The following is a 13,456-nucleotide window of genomic DNA, read 5'->3' as shown; positions in this document are numbered from 1 at the left end:
TCTTACCTTAATGCAGATAAATGCGACGTTTCGTCTTGGTGAGAAAGACCGTTGAAAACAATGTACATACAGTAGCTCTAAAAAGTTTCCACGATTTGATGAACTCGGACTCTCATCATGTCCTCTTAGAGCAAGCCCTTGTTTGCCAAGATAAAACAACATACAGCCTCAGGTGATCGCCGGTAGTTATGCCTCTCCTCGCTTCTCTACAAAGCGATCGGCGGGCTGAAATTCAGAACACAGATGTTTGCTTTACTCTGCCTGCGGGATCAGGATGATCATGTGAATGATGTGATTGGCCACATTATTTAACCTGAGCCTATGCGTGATTGGTTACTGCCTGTACCTGGAATGTTAAACGCTGCCACCGATTTACACCTCGGCCAGCCGGCTGCAGCACAAGACACACACAATAGCCAGCAGCCTGCGCATATATTATATACATTTCAAGATTTCGAGCATAATATTCTGGGTAGGCATAGCCCCCCCTAGCCTTATATACGCGCCGCCTATGACTGTAGCCTCCACTGTGTGTGTGAATGTGTGAGTGAATGGGTCAAATGTGAGGAACAAATTGTAAAGGGCTTTGGATAAAAGCTGCTATATAAATGCAGCCATTTGCCATTTACCAGATGTAAGTGTTAAAATAACACGCCAACATTTTGGGAAATTAGTTTATCATCTTCTCCAGAGAGAGAAAAGAAGATAGATACTAGTTTCCTCTCTGTGCGTTCAGTAGAAAGCTATCTGGCGGCACGTTAGCCTAGCTTAGCACAATGAATGGAAGCGGAGAGTGCCAGTTAGCCTTCGGGAGAGGTGTTAGTTGGACAATGCCTAGGCTAACCGGCCATGTCCGCTTCCATTCATTGTACTAAGCTAGGCTAACATGCAGCCAGATAGCTTTCTACTGACCGCACAGAGAGGAAACTGGTATCTATCTTCTTGCTCTCTCTGGAGAAGACTGTAAGCTAATTTCCCAAAATGTTGGCGTGTTCCTTTTAAGTTTTCAAATCCAATTTTGGTAAAGGAACACTATTCAAATGTGTGTTCCTAACTCCCCCGTTTGGCCTACATATATACACCACAATCGAACCTAATGTCTGCAGCAGAACGCTAAAGCACTGCCTCTCTTCAGTTTCCAATCCTTTCCAATGTACACAGGACGAGGTAATTGCGAACTCCTAAACATCATTAATCATGCGTGGTGCCTGTGCTAATCAAATGCTGATTAAGTGTAACACACCAGCAGAGCCGTTCTGTGCAGCCTGAAGTGGAAGCCCCTTTGAAGTCAACTAGACTCATAATCTAGGCCTTAATAACCATCACAAACACTCTTTCATGTCTTCTAAGCAACCGTGGAGGACAATCATTGACGAGGGGGGGTTAGCCTGGCACTGGTAATGGCTTTTCTAGTGTTTTTTAAAAGGACCTGTTTGGAATAAGTAACAGACTGTTTAGGTGCTGTAGTTAACCATCCCTTGAGAGATTCCTTCCGCTTGGGTACTTTCCGCACTCTTCATTGATCTTGACAGTGACGTCACTACTTGCCTTGAAGTACTACTACACTACTTTTTTTGGGGGGGGGGGTATTTTTCACACCAAGTGTTGCCAGACACAACTCGAGGCTTAAGAGCAAGCCTGTTGGTTATTCAAAGCAAACCACTTGGTGTGTCTGATTAGCCACAAACACCAGAGCAGTAAATTACATTTGTGTCATGTTACTTGCATCACAAAATTTAGGTAACACAACAAATTACATAATAATGAAAACCTCTAATTTACTGTATTTGTCAAGTTAACAGTGAACCTTTTTAATGAGAGATTATTTCAGGGCTTGCCAACGCTCACTGACTGCAGTGACTGGATGCTTTCATAAAATTGCAACTAAGGTATTTGCATATCCTCTCAATCAAATTAAGAAAAGAATGCATTTGTTCAGCTCAACTCACAACTTTATTCTGTTTAACAACATTCTGTTTAAAAATACAATAAGGCTACGTTTAGACGGAGAGAGTCTGAACAGAAACCGCAAAAGTCGTCTTGCGGTCTCACTTTTAATTTTGCGTTTAGACTAGTGTTTTGGGATGGAATTCTGCGTGCAGACGAGGCTGAAAGGCTCGAGACGACGGAGCCCCGCTGTCACACGATTGGCGCAGATGTCACATGACCAGAAACGTCAGTGGCCAATCAGATCGCCTCAGGTCATTGAGACCATAGATATATATAGAACACTAGATAGCTTACCCGCGCTGCCGGCCAATGGAGGGCGATGTCGCCGTAGGGCGGCCATCTTGCCCCAGGCAGCTCAGCTACTGATAACATTAGTGTCTATGGTGCATGTACTATTTAAATAACCATAGATTGCTCAATTCTTTACCGATTTTCAAACGGGTTGGTTTGCTATAAACATCAAAGATGTAGTTATGATACTGCATACTTATAAAAATGTTTTCTTTTTTAAGAAACCGGTTGAATCATAGCCACGTTAATAATGCTTGTAATAAACCAAACCGTTTGTAAATCCGTCAATATTTCAGCGAGTTATGAGTATTTCTGTCTGCAGATCACTCACCCTCACTCAAGGCTGACTGGGGCAAGATGGCGGCGGTTCAGTGACGCTGGTGACTCCGCCTTAAGCTATCTAGTGTTCTATATATATCTATGGTTGAGACAACCAGACGTGCTGTGAAGACCCGCCCTACTCTGCCTCTGATTCGCAGACTGTGGGTGGGGAATGTGATTGGACAAAAAAGCAGAGTCACTCACAGACGGTGGGTCCAGTCACTAATAGTTGTGATAGCCGCGGGACAGATTCTTGTGTATTTAAAAGTACTGCCAATGTAGCCTTCAGGTGATCGCCATGGATAGAATCAGACATGCTTTGTTTACGCTTCTAGGCTACTGGCGCATGCCTGTGATGTAAGCAGTACGCGCGACGAGAGCCTTGACAACCCTTTCGTCATCGTTTTATGCGGTTTGACAGTTTAGATGATGGCGCAAAGGTTTATCGTTTCTAGGAATTCCACCCTGGAAGGTAGTCTCACTTTTTTGCGGTTTCACCCCGTAAAAACGCCGTTTCCGTATAAACGAAAGGCACATCCGAAAAAATATTTTTGCGGATTCACCTGCTAGCGTTTCCGTCTAAACAGGGCCTAAGATGCAAAACAAATAAAACCTTGTTCATAGAACAATCATTGGTTCATGTCATATACTTCAAAAAGTGCTTTAAATAAAAACTCAAACAATCACACATATCATTATAGGCCTGATACCGCAAAATGTGCAACTCTGAACCTTGCTTAGATAATACAATCCATATAGGCCTAAGATAAATGTGTATATTCTGGTTAAAAACAAGTAGGCCTGTACAAAATTAAATAAAAAACAAGGACTCAATCATGACAAAATGGTTGTCATGTATAAAACATGCTTAGACCTGTAGAACCCCCCACCCCACAACACGCATTTACACACACCAGTGTTTTAGACACACTTCTTTGTGTTACAAATCTCAGCTGAAACACTAAAATGACGTGCAGAGGATGTGGCAGGTAGTGGCTCCGGGATGACACATTTGATGTCGTCCAAGTAATACCACACTTTCTCTCCATCTAACCTCCTACAGTAGATGGAATGTAGAATTTGTTCTCTCCAGCACAATTCATCGTGTCAACCTCATATTGATCATCCACAATCTGTAAAGGACAGGTAAAAGAAAAAGTACAAAACAGGACTCAGGATTTACCATTAACAAGTAACCTAGTGTCCATATCTAAAACTAGTTCTACATATACCTGTGTGATGGTGCCAGGGAACAACTCTGCATCATACTCCACAAGGACCCACTTTCCCACTTCCAAAACAGGTCCTGGCTCTGCATTCTCCTTATCTGACTCCACATTCGCTCCTATGAAGGCACACTCTTTTCAAGTTCAAGTTCAAGTTCTTTAATAGTTGTCATACAGAAGTACAGAATACTTTCATACAAAATGCTTCTTACTGTTACGCTCCAGAGACTGTGCTAGACAAGATAGTATCAAATAACATAATAACATAATATAGCATGAATTTAGAAGAAGAAAATGAGGTCACAGTTGTTCGGTATAGACATATGTACAATGTTCTGAGTTACCATATAATATACAATACACAACTATGCAGTGTACTAATGTACAGTACTATCTAGTGCAAAGCAGAAATGGGATGAGGTACAATTTTAGGTACAATTTACAGTAAGGTGTACGAGTTGTAGTGCAATCCTTCATCCATAAATATAAAGTGTGGGGAGTGGGTGCTACAGTGTGTTTGTTTAAAGTGGGTGTGTGCTATAAAGTGTGTGTAGTGGGTGCTACAGTGTGTTTGTTTAAAGTGAGTGTGTGCGTGTGGATGTGTGTGCTATGTGTGTTTGGTGGTTGTTGTTGTGTAGTGTTCATTCATTGTTCGTTTAGCAGCCTGATGGCCTGGGGATAGAAGCTACTTCTGAGTCTTTCTGTGCTCGCCTTGAGACTCCTGTATCGCTTGCCTGACGGCAGCAGTTCAAAGAGGCAGTTGTTCGGGTGGCTCGAGTCCTTAATAATTCTCTTAGCCTTCCCCTTGCAACGCTTGTAGTAAATGTTCTGGAGGGTGGGGAGCCCCCCTCCGATTGTGCGTTCGGCTGAACGTGTCACTCTTTGTAGTCTGCTTTGGTCTTTTGCAGTGCTATTCCCAAACCAGGAGGTGATGTTGCCGGTCAAGATGCTCTCTATTGTACATGAGTAGAAGTTCTTAAGGATCTTCTGGCTGACTTGGAACTTCCTTAGGCGCCTGAGGAAGTAGAGGCGTTGTCGTGCCTTCTTCACCACACTGTTAATGTGTATGGTCCATTTCAAGTCCTCGGATATGTGGGCTCCGAGGTACTTGAAGCTGTTGACTCTCTCAACCGGTGCCCCGTCGATGCTGAGGGGGCTGTAGTCCTTGACCCCCGACCTCCTGAAGTCCACAATCATCTCCTTTGTTTTGCTGACGTTCAGGGAGAGGCTGTTTTCCTGGCACCATCCCGCCAGGACCTTGACCTCTTCCAGGTAGGCCCTCTCGTCGTTGGCAGAGATCAGGCCCACCACCACTGTGTCGTCAGCAAATTTGACGATTGTATAGCACTCTTTTGGGAGAAAGCATCCGCATTCACTGCCGCAAAAGCAGGATACGTCCCGGGTCTGGAGTACTCCTGGTTTTGTAGATGTCAGCTACTGTATAAGCAGAAATTAAATAATAAATGTATTAAAAAATCATATGAATCAATCAAGTTAAGCCAACTTATGACAATTAATTAATTAATTAAAACATTTTTTTTTTTTTTTTGGTCTTTTTCCCCCTCCATTTTCCTCCGATTTTCTCCCATCCCAATGTTAGTCGTATGCCAATTCCCAGTCCCTTCCTGGTCGCTGCGCACTTACCCCCCACAGTCAGATCATCTGGGAGAGTGGAGGCTACCACGTGCTTCCTCCGACACACGTCCAGCCAATCACTGCTTCTTTTCACCTGGCAGCGCGGATTCTCATTGAGAGGGCGTAGCGTGTGGGAGGACCACACTATCCCCCTCACGTCCAATCCGCGCTTAGCAGGCGCCCCGACCGAACTGTAGGAGTCGCTGTTTACAACGACCCGGACCCACCCCGCCAGCTTCTCCCACCCTCTGATACAGCCAATTGTATCAGTGCAGACGGCCAGCCAAGCTGGTGACAACCCCGGAGCTGTGAGCTGGATTCGAACAGGCAAATCCAGCTCAGCTCCGGGGCTGGTGACGAACGCAATCTCCGCTCGGCCACCTAACCGCTCTCAATTAAAACACTCTTAACAGGAGCACTCATTCAAGGGTACTACGACTATGCTTGCACCTCATGGTACCAAAGCACCTCAAAGGCACTAAAAACAAGATTACAAACATCACAAAACAAACTGGTCAGACTACTGCTTGACCTTACTCCTAGAACCCACCTCACCCCTGCCCACTTTGACAACCTAGGATGGCTTAGAGTAGACGACAGAGTACAGCAACTTGCAATGGGCCTGGTCTACAAGATACACTACACCACTAAGGTACTCATGTACATGTCAAAATACTTCCCAAAGGTCAGTGAATACCACAACACCAGAGGGAGTTCCACAAATCATGTTCAACCCAGATTCGGCACAAACAAGGGTCTAAACACGTTTTGCAATTATGCCACATCAATGTGGAACGCCCTACCCACAGCCGTAAAAAAAATTGAATCCCCCCCCGTAAATGTCCAAACCATCCCATCCCACCCCCTCCCCTCCACCCACCACCTCCCAATGTACAGTCTCCTCCCCCTCGTATGTATATATTTTCTGTTAGGATCTCTGTTTAACAGTACTGTATATTTGCATATTGTGTATGTCACAATTGTAACAGTACTGTATATCTGTATGTTATGTATGTCATAAATGTCATGATATATCTGTATATAGGGCTGCAACTAACAATTATTTTGGTAGTCTACTAATCTGTCTATAATTTTTTCAATTAGTCGACTAATCTAACGATTATTTCTGTCACACCCTCCATCTCTGCTTCCTGTGGGCGCGGCTTCTTTTCCGGGGCTTTTAGCAGACTTCTTAGCTTAACCGTTTGTTGTAGAGACTTGCGGGTTGTGGCATTGTACTCGGTAGGGATATCGTCTTTCATTGGTCTATGTTGACCACTCCCCCGATCCTTAGACCACACCCCTTAGGCCACACCCCCTTTGTGTATCTCTTGAACCGTTTGTCGTAGAGACTTGCGGGTTGTGGCATTGTACTCAGTAGGGATATCTTCTTTCATTCGTCTATGTTGACCACGCCCATAGTTTGGCTCCTCCCCCTTTGTGTATCTTTTGAACCGTTTGTCGTAGACTTGCGGGTTGTGTCATTGTACTCAGTAGGGATGTCCTCTTTCATTGGTCTATGTTGACCACGCCCCCTTGGTTCGGCCCCCCCTTATCATTAGGCCCCACCCCCTTTTTGTATCTTTTGAACCGTTTGTCGTAGAAACTTGCCGGTTGTGCCATTGTACTCAGTAGGGATGTCCTCTTTCATTGGTCTATGTTGACCACGCCCATAGATTGGCTCCTCCCCCTTTGTGTATCTCTTGAACCGTTTGTCGTAGAGACTTGCGGGTTGTGTCATTGTACTCAGTAGGGATATCCTCTTTCATTGGTCTATTGTACTCAGTAGGGATGTCCTCTTTCATTGGTCTATGTTGACCACGCCCATAGTTTGGCTCCTCCCCCTTTGTGTATCTTTTGAACCGTTTGTCGTAGAGACTTGCGGGTTGTGTCATTGTACTCAGTAGGGATATCCTCTTTCATTGGTCTATGTGATCCTTAGGCCACACCCCCTTATACCATGCCCCATTTGTGTATCTTTTTAACCGTTTGTTGTAGAGACTTGCGGGTTGTGTCATTGTACTCCGTAGGGATATCATCTTTCATTGGTCTATGTTGACCACTCCCCCAATCATTAGGCCACGCCCCCGTTGTGTATCTTTTTAACCATTTGTCGTAGAGACTTGCGGCTGAGCCATTGTACTCGGTAGGGATATCCTCTTTCATTGGTCTATGTTGACCACTCCCCCGATCCTTAGACCGTGCCCCCTTTTTGTATCTTTTGAACCGTTTGTCAGAGACTCGCGAGAGACCCTCTTCCGTTGGCCGGCGGTGCACAGGCGTCACCCACACTTTCACAATTTCCCCTCTGTGGAATTGTCTAGTTTATTTATTTATTATTTATTCCGCCGATTTTTGTCCAGTAACTCCTGCCAGAGCTTTCACACCACACACAAGTGTACGGTATCAAAACGACCGGCTTGGTCCAACTCTAGTTGCTATTACTTTTTGGCTACCGACTTTAAACAGGAACTTTTGGTCCATAAGGAATGAATGGCAGATCATTCTAGAACATTTGTGATGTCACAGTATGATGTCATAATAGAACATTCTAGAACATTTGTGATGTCACAGTATGATGTCATAATAGACATTCTAGAACATTTGTGATGTCACAGTATGATGTCATAATAGAGGCATCACCCACACTTTCACAATTTCCCCACGCGGAATAGTAGTAGTTTAGTAGTAGTTTATTTTTTTTCAGTCATCAAAAAAAAGTACAATATACATCATCATTTATCAATATTTGATTATTTACAGTGACTGAAAAAGGTACAGACTGAAGCATAGTGCTTATATGTGCCTGTCCTATATTCTTACCAAATTTTTTTTTTACTCAAACAGTATTATAAAGAAAAGAAAAAAAGCAAGCAAAACAGTGTTTTTCACCCTTGTAGTTTTTTCTAAATTTAGCATTAAAAAAAATAAAAATAAAAAATACAAAAATGTAGATTCCAAAACAGTATTCTAAAAGAAAAAAGAAAAAAAGCAAACAAAACAGTGTTATTCACCCTTGTATTTTTCAAAAATTGCTTTACAAACCTTTTTCTTAAAAACCAAAATAGAATTACTCATTCTTAACTGTATATCCGCATTGTTCCACAAGTTAACCCCAATAATAGAAATACACCTCCTTTTAATCCCTTTCTTAGCTTTCTGAACAGTAAATTTACAAATATCTCTCAAATCATATTTTCTTTCATGTGTTGAAAAAAACCTTTGCACCCCACCTGGGAGTAACTTTGCTTTAGCTCTGTACATTATTTGCATATTTTTTTAGTAAACCAAATCATTAAAGGGGAACTCCACTTTTTTTGGAAATTAGCTTATTTAACATCTTCCCTGGAGTTAGACAAGAAGATGCATACCTTTTTTGTCTCTGTGCGTGCATTTTAGCTTTGGGAATAGACGCTCCGTTAGCATAGCTTAGCTTCATCACTGGAAGTGAGGCAGGACAGTAGCCTTACAGTGCCTTACAGTGTATTGCAAGGTCTGACATTGACCAAACTTGATATGCATGACCTTGGTGGGCTCTAGGTCAACTCCTGAAAAGGGGGTCAATGTCAGACCTTGCAATCAAAAGTTAGGGGCGCACTGAAATTATGGCAAGGGTTATTAGCCCCCTAACTTTTGATTGCAAAGTCTGACATTGACCCCCTTTTCAGGAGTTGACCTAGAGCCCACCAAGGTCATGCATATCAAGTTTGGTCAATGTCAGACCTTGCAATACACTGTAAGGCACTGTAAGGCTACTGTCCTGCCTCACTTCCAGTGATGAAGCTAAGCTATGCTAACGGAGCGTCTATTCCCAAAGCTAAAATGCACGCACAGAGACAAAAAAGGTATGCATCTTCTTGTCTAACTCCAGGGAAGATGTTAAATAAGCTAATTTCATAATATGAGACTTTATAAACAATGGATTTGTGTGTTCATAGTAACCAGCCTTGAAAAGGTTCCGAATGGCCCGCTTTTGCAGTACGACTATTGGATTTACTGTATTTTTAAATGTCGACCCCCATACTTCCACACAGTAAGAAATGTAAGGAAGTATAAGTGAGCAGTAAATTATGTGCAAGGCTTTGTAGTTTAATATATCCTTACATTTATACAATATTGCTACTGACTTAGATATTTTTCCTTGAATATAGTTAACATGTTGTTTCCATGTTAATTTCTGGTCAATAACTACCCCTAGAAATTTTATCTCAAAAACTCTTTCTATTTTTACATCACATATTTTTAACTCTATCTCCCCCTCTATTTCTTTTCGATTTCCAAAAACCATAAATTTAGTTTTCTTAATATTGAGACAATTTATTAACATCAAACCAAGTTTTGAGAGTTTCAAGCTCTCTTTCAATATCAGGCAAAAGTTCCTTTAAATTACTTCCTGAGCAATATAAATTTGTATCATCTGCAAAAATAACAAACTTTAACAGTTCAGCAACATTGCACATATCATTAATATAAAGTATAAATAGTTTTGGACCTATCACAGATCCCTGAGGTACTCCACAGGTGACCTTCCTAAATCCTGACACAGTGTCATTGATTTGCACACATTGCTGTCTGTTTTCCAAGTAGCTCTTTAGCCAAGAGTTAGCTATACCTCGTATCCCATACTTCTCCAGTTTTCTCACTAATATGCTGTGATCTATTGTATCAAAAGCCTTCTGTAGGTCAGTGCGGTTCAGTCAACTCTACGACAAGCGATTCAAAAGATAAAAAAGGAGGTGCGGCCTAAGGATCAAGATTAATCCCCTGAAGGGGAGGGGCCGAACCATGGGGGCGTGGTCAACATAGACCAATGGAAGAGGATATGCCTACTGATTATGATGTCATAATAGAACATTCTAGAACATTAGTGTCACCCACACTAATTACAATAGGGTGGTTCAGTCAACTCTACGACAAGCGGTTCAAAATATACAAAAAGGGGGCGCGGCCTAATGATCAAGGTTAATCCCCTGAAGGGGAGGAGCTGAACCATGGGGGCGTGGTCAACATAGACCAATGCAAGAGGATATCCCTACTGATTATGATGTCATAATAGAACATTCTAGAACATTTGTGTTCTATAGAACAATTCTAACAATTCTCTCAGAAGATCTCATTCTGAAGAAGAATCAGGACTGACACATAGACTGAAGCCTGCATTTCTCAAACAAGATGCCTAAGGTGAGTGTCCACAACGGCTAGCTAGCTGTTCTACTTGAATACTGAATGTTAATATTGAATCAGACAATATTGAATACTGAATGTTAATATTGAATCAGACCATATTGAATACTGAATGTTAAAATTCAGGTTGACAGTTGACATCATTTGACAGTTGACAGGGGGCTGGAAAGTTGATTTAATAAAATAAAAAAGACTAATTTAATCAGAGTAATCACAGGATATTTTTTTATATTATTTTTTAAATATATATTTTATTTACATTTTTTAATTAAAAACGAAGGTTCGAACGTCCGTTTAATCAGATTAATCACTTTATTCAAATTGAGGATTTAGTTTGAGAAAAAAAAAATATATATATAATTTTTTTAAATTTTCTTTATTTAATCTTTTTTATTAAAAACGAAGGTTCGAACGTCCGTTCGCAAAACCTTGACGAAGTTTGAATCCCAAAAACGGGCTTCGGGGACGCGTCTATATTAAAGCCAGCCCAAGAGTGCTTCCGCATTCGCCTGATTGGCCCCGGTAACGCAATGCAATGCGCATTTTCTTTTTTGCCACTCACACGCGGAAATGGAATACATATTATCCAAACGACGACCAGATTCACTCATAACGCCATAACGTTATTTCGCGAGCCCAGCTGTCAGAAACTGTACATTGTAACGTTAACACAGCCCAGCTGTCAACTGTACTTTGTAACGTTATGTTATTTCGGGCAGTCATAACGTTATTTCATAACATTATTTCGCGCAACTGTACATTGTAACGTTAACACAGCCCAGCTGTCAACTGTACTTTGTAACATTATGTTATTTTGGGCATTCATAACGTTATTTCGCGCGACTGTACATTGTAGCCCAGCTGTCAACTGTACTTTGTAACGTTATGTTATTTCGGGCGTTTTATTCATAACAAACATTGGCGCGGCGAGCATCTGGGGGGGAGTTGAAGAGTTACCCTGAAGCATGCGTTTGTGGGGCGTCAAAAAGAAAATGCGCATTGGGGTTACCGGCGAATGCGGAAGCACTCTTGCACTCTTGGGCTGGCTTTAATATAGACGCTTCGGGGACAGCCTTACCATACATATTATTTATATTATTCAAATGGTCTCAAACATGTTCTGTTGTGATGTCACAGTATGATGTCATAATAGTACATTCTAGAACATTTAACAATTATCTTAGAAGATCTCATTGTGCATATTGAAACAGGACTAATCAGTCCTGTTCAGACAGATAGACTAAACAACACATAGACTGAAGCCTGCATTTCTCAAACAAGATGCCTAAGGTGAGTGTCCGCCGGCCGTGTACCAGTTCCGCGACGGATTTGATTTCCGGGGTTGGCCTGATTGGCCACTAAGCCCACGTGACCCTATGCTGGCACGCCCCCCTTGCCCCTGAGAGTCACACACCAGCTTCTGTTTCACCTAACAGCACTATTGCTCCGTGATCATAGCCATCCATCTCTAAAGCGAACCACTATTTGTAAAAGCCACAACCACGTTACCATATGTAATAATGTAAATCATTGTGTCGTTGTACATATTGTAATAATGTAAATCATTGTGTCGTTGTACATATTGTGTACACCGTTAGAAGCTAACGCAGCTTATCATTGTGTCGTTGTACATATTGTGTACACCGTTAGAAGCTAACGCAGCTTAGCCTGGTAGCCAGCATGAATGCCCGATGTAGAAGGTATAGACGCAGGTCGCTTGTTGGCCGGCATGAGTGCCCGATTTGGGGTGGTTCTCTCCTCTTTGTGTGCCTTTGTCCTTGCGGGTGTTTTGCCGGGGGAGCTTGTGGACGCGACAATAGTGGTGGGCGTAGGGTGTTTGAGCTTGTAGCGCTAGTTAGTTCATAGCTACCCAGCTTGTTAGCCTTGTAGCCTAGTTAGCTCGCAGCTATCGTTAGCTTCTAACGCAACGGTGTATACACTATGTACAACGACACAATGATCAAACACCTTATAAATACTATTGTCATGTCCATAAGTTCCCTGGCAGAATACTTGTGAGGACGCGGGTATACAAGGAGGAGAGAACCATTTTAAATCGGGTATACACCGTTGCGTTAGAAGCTAACGATAGCTGCGAGCTAACTAGGCTACAAGGCTAACAAGCTGGGTAGCTATGAGCTAACTAGCGCTACAAGCTCAAACACCCTACGCCAAAAAGTAATGGCAACTCGAGTTAGACCAAGCCGGTGGTTTAAAAGAAAATTTTGTATCCACTTTTCTCCCATTTCTTTTCTATTTTTCTCCCATCCCAATTTCGCCTCGCCAATTCTCCTTCAATTCACCCCCTCCCCTGTCTCGAACATTGCCAGACCATGCCTCCCTCCGGTACACGAGGAGGCAGCCGTCGCATCGTTTCACCTGTACAGCGCAATCTCTCAGTGGCGAGGAGTAACACATGGGAGGCTCACGCTGCCCCCGTTACTTCCTGATTCTGCTGTACAGGCCCACCAACCGACCTGTAGGAGTCGCTGTCCACAACGTCCGATCCCCACCCACCGGCTTTCCCACCCCCTAATACTGCCAATTATATTAGTATGAACGACCAGCCAAGCCGGAAGCAACGCAGAGAGCTGGGCTCGAACCCAGCATCTCCTGTGTTGGTGGCGAGCGCCTTGCCCACTGCGCCACTTAGCCGCCCTCAAGCCGGTTGTTTTGATACCTTACACTTGTGTGTGGTGTGAAAGCTCTGGCAGGAGTTACTGGACAAAAATCAGCGGAATAAATAATAAATAAATAGTATAGATTACAATAGTGTGGGTGGTCACCTCACTGTAATCAATGTGGACGGCCACCTCTTTCTCAGTAAGGCTCTCCTTGAGTGACTTCAG

The 13,456-nt window shown here is 42.8% G+C and overlaps 1 protein-coding gene across 2 annotated transcripts in view; it reads left to right on the top strand.

Moving 5' to 3' along the window:
* LOC311232558 (testis-expressed protein 2-like) overlaps positions 1 to 13,456 on the top strand; it is a 126,962-nt gene that overhangs the window by 49,997 nt on the left and 63,509 nt on the right. The window lies entirely within an intron of this gene.

This window comes from Notolepis coatsorum (assembly GCF_963971535.1).
Source record: "Notolepis coatsorum genome assembly, chromosome: 7".
NCBI lineage: Eukaryota > Metazoa > Chordata > Actinopteri > Aulopiformes > Paralepididae > Notolepis > Notolepis coatsorum.
Note: the sequence above shows the minus strand (reverse complement) of the source record. Positions and strands in the feature narration are given on the sequence as shown.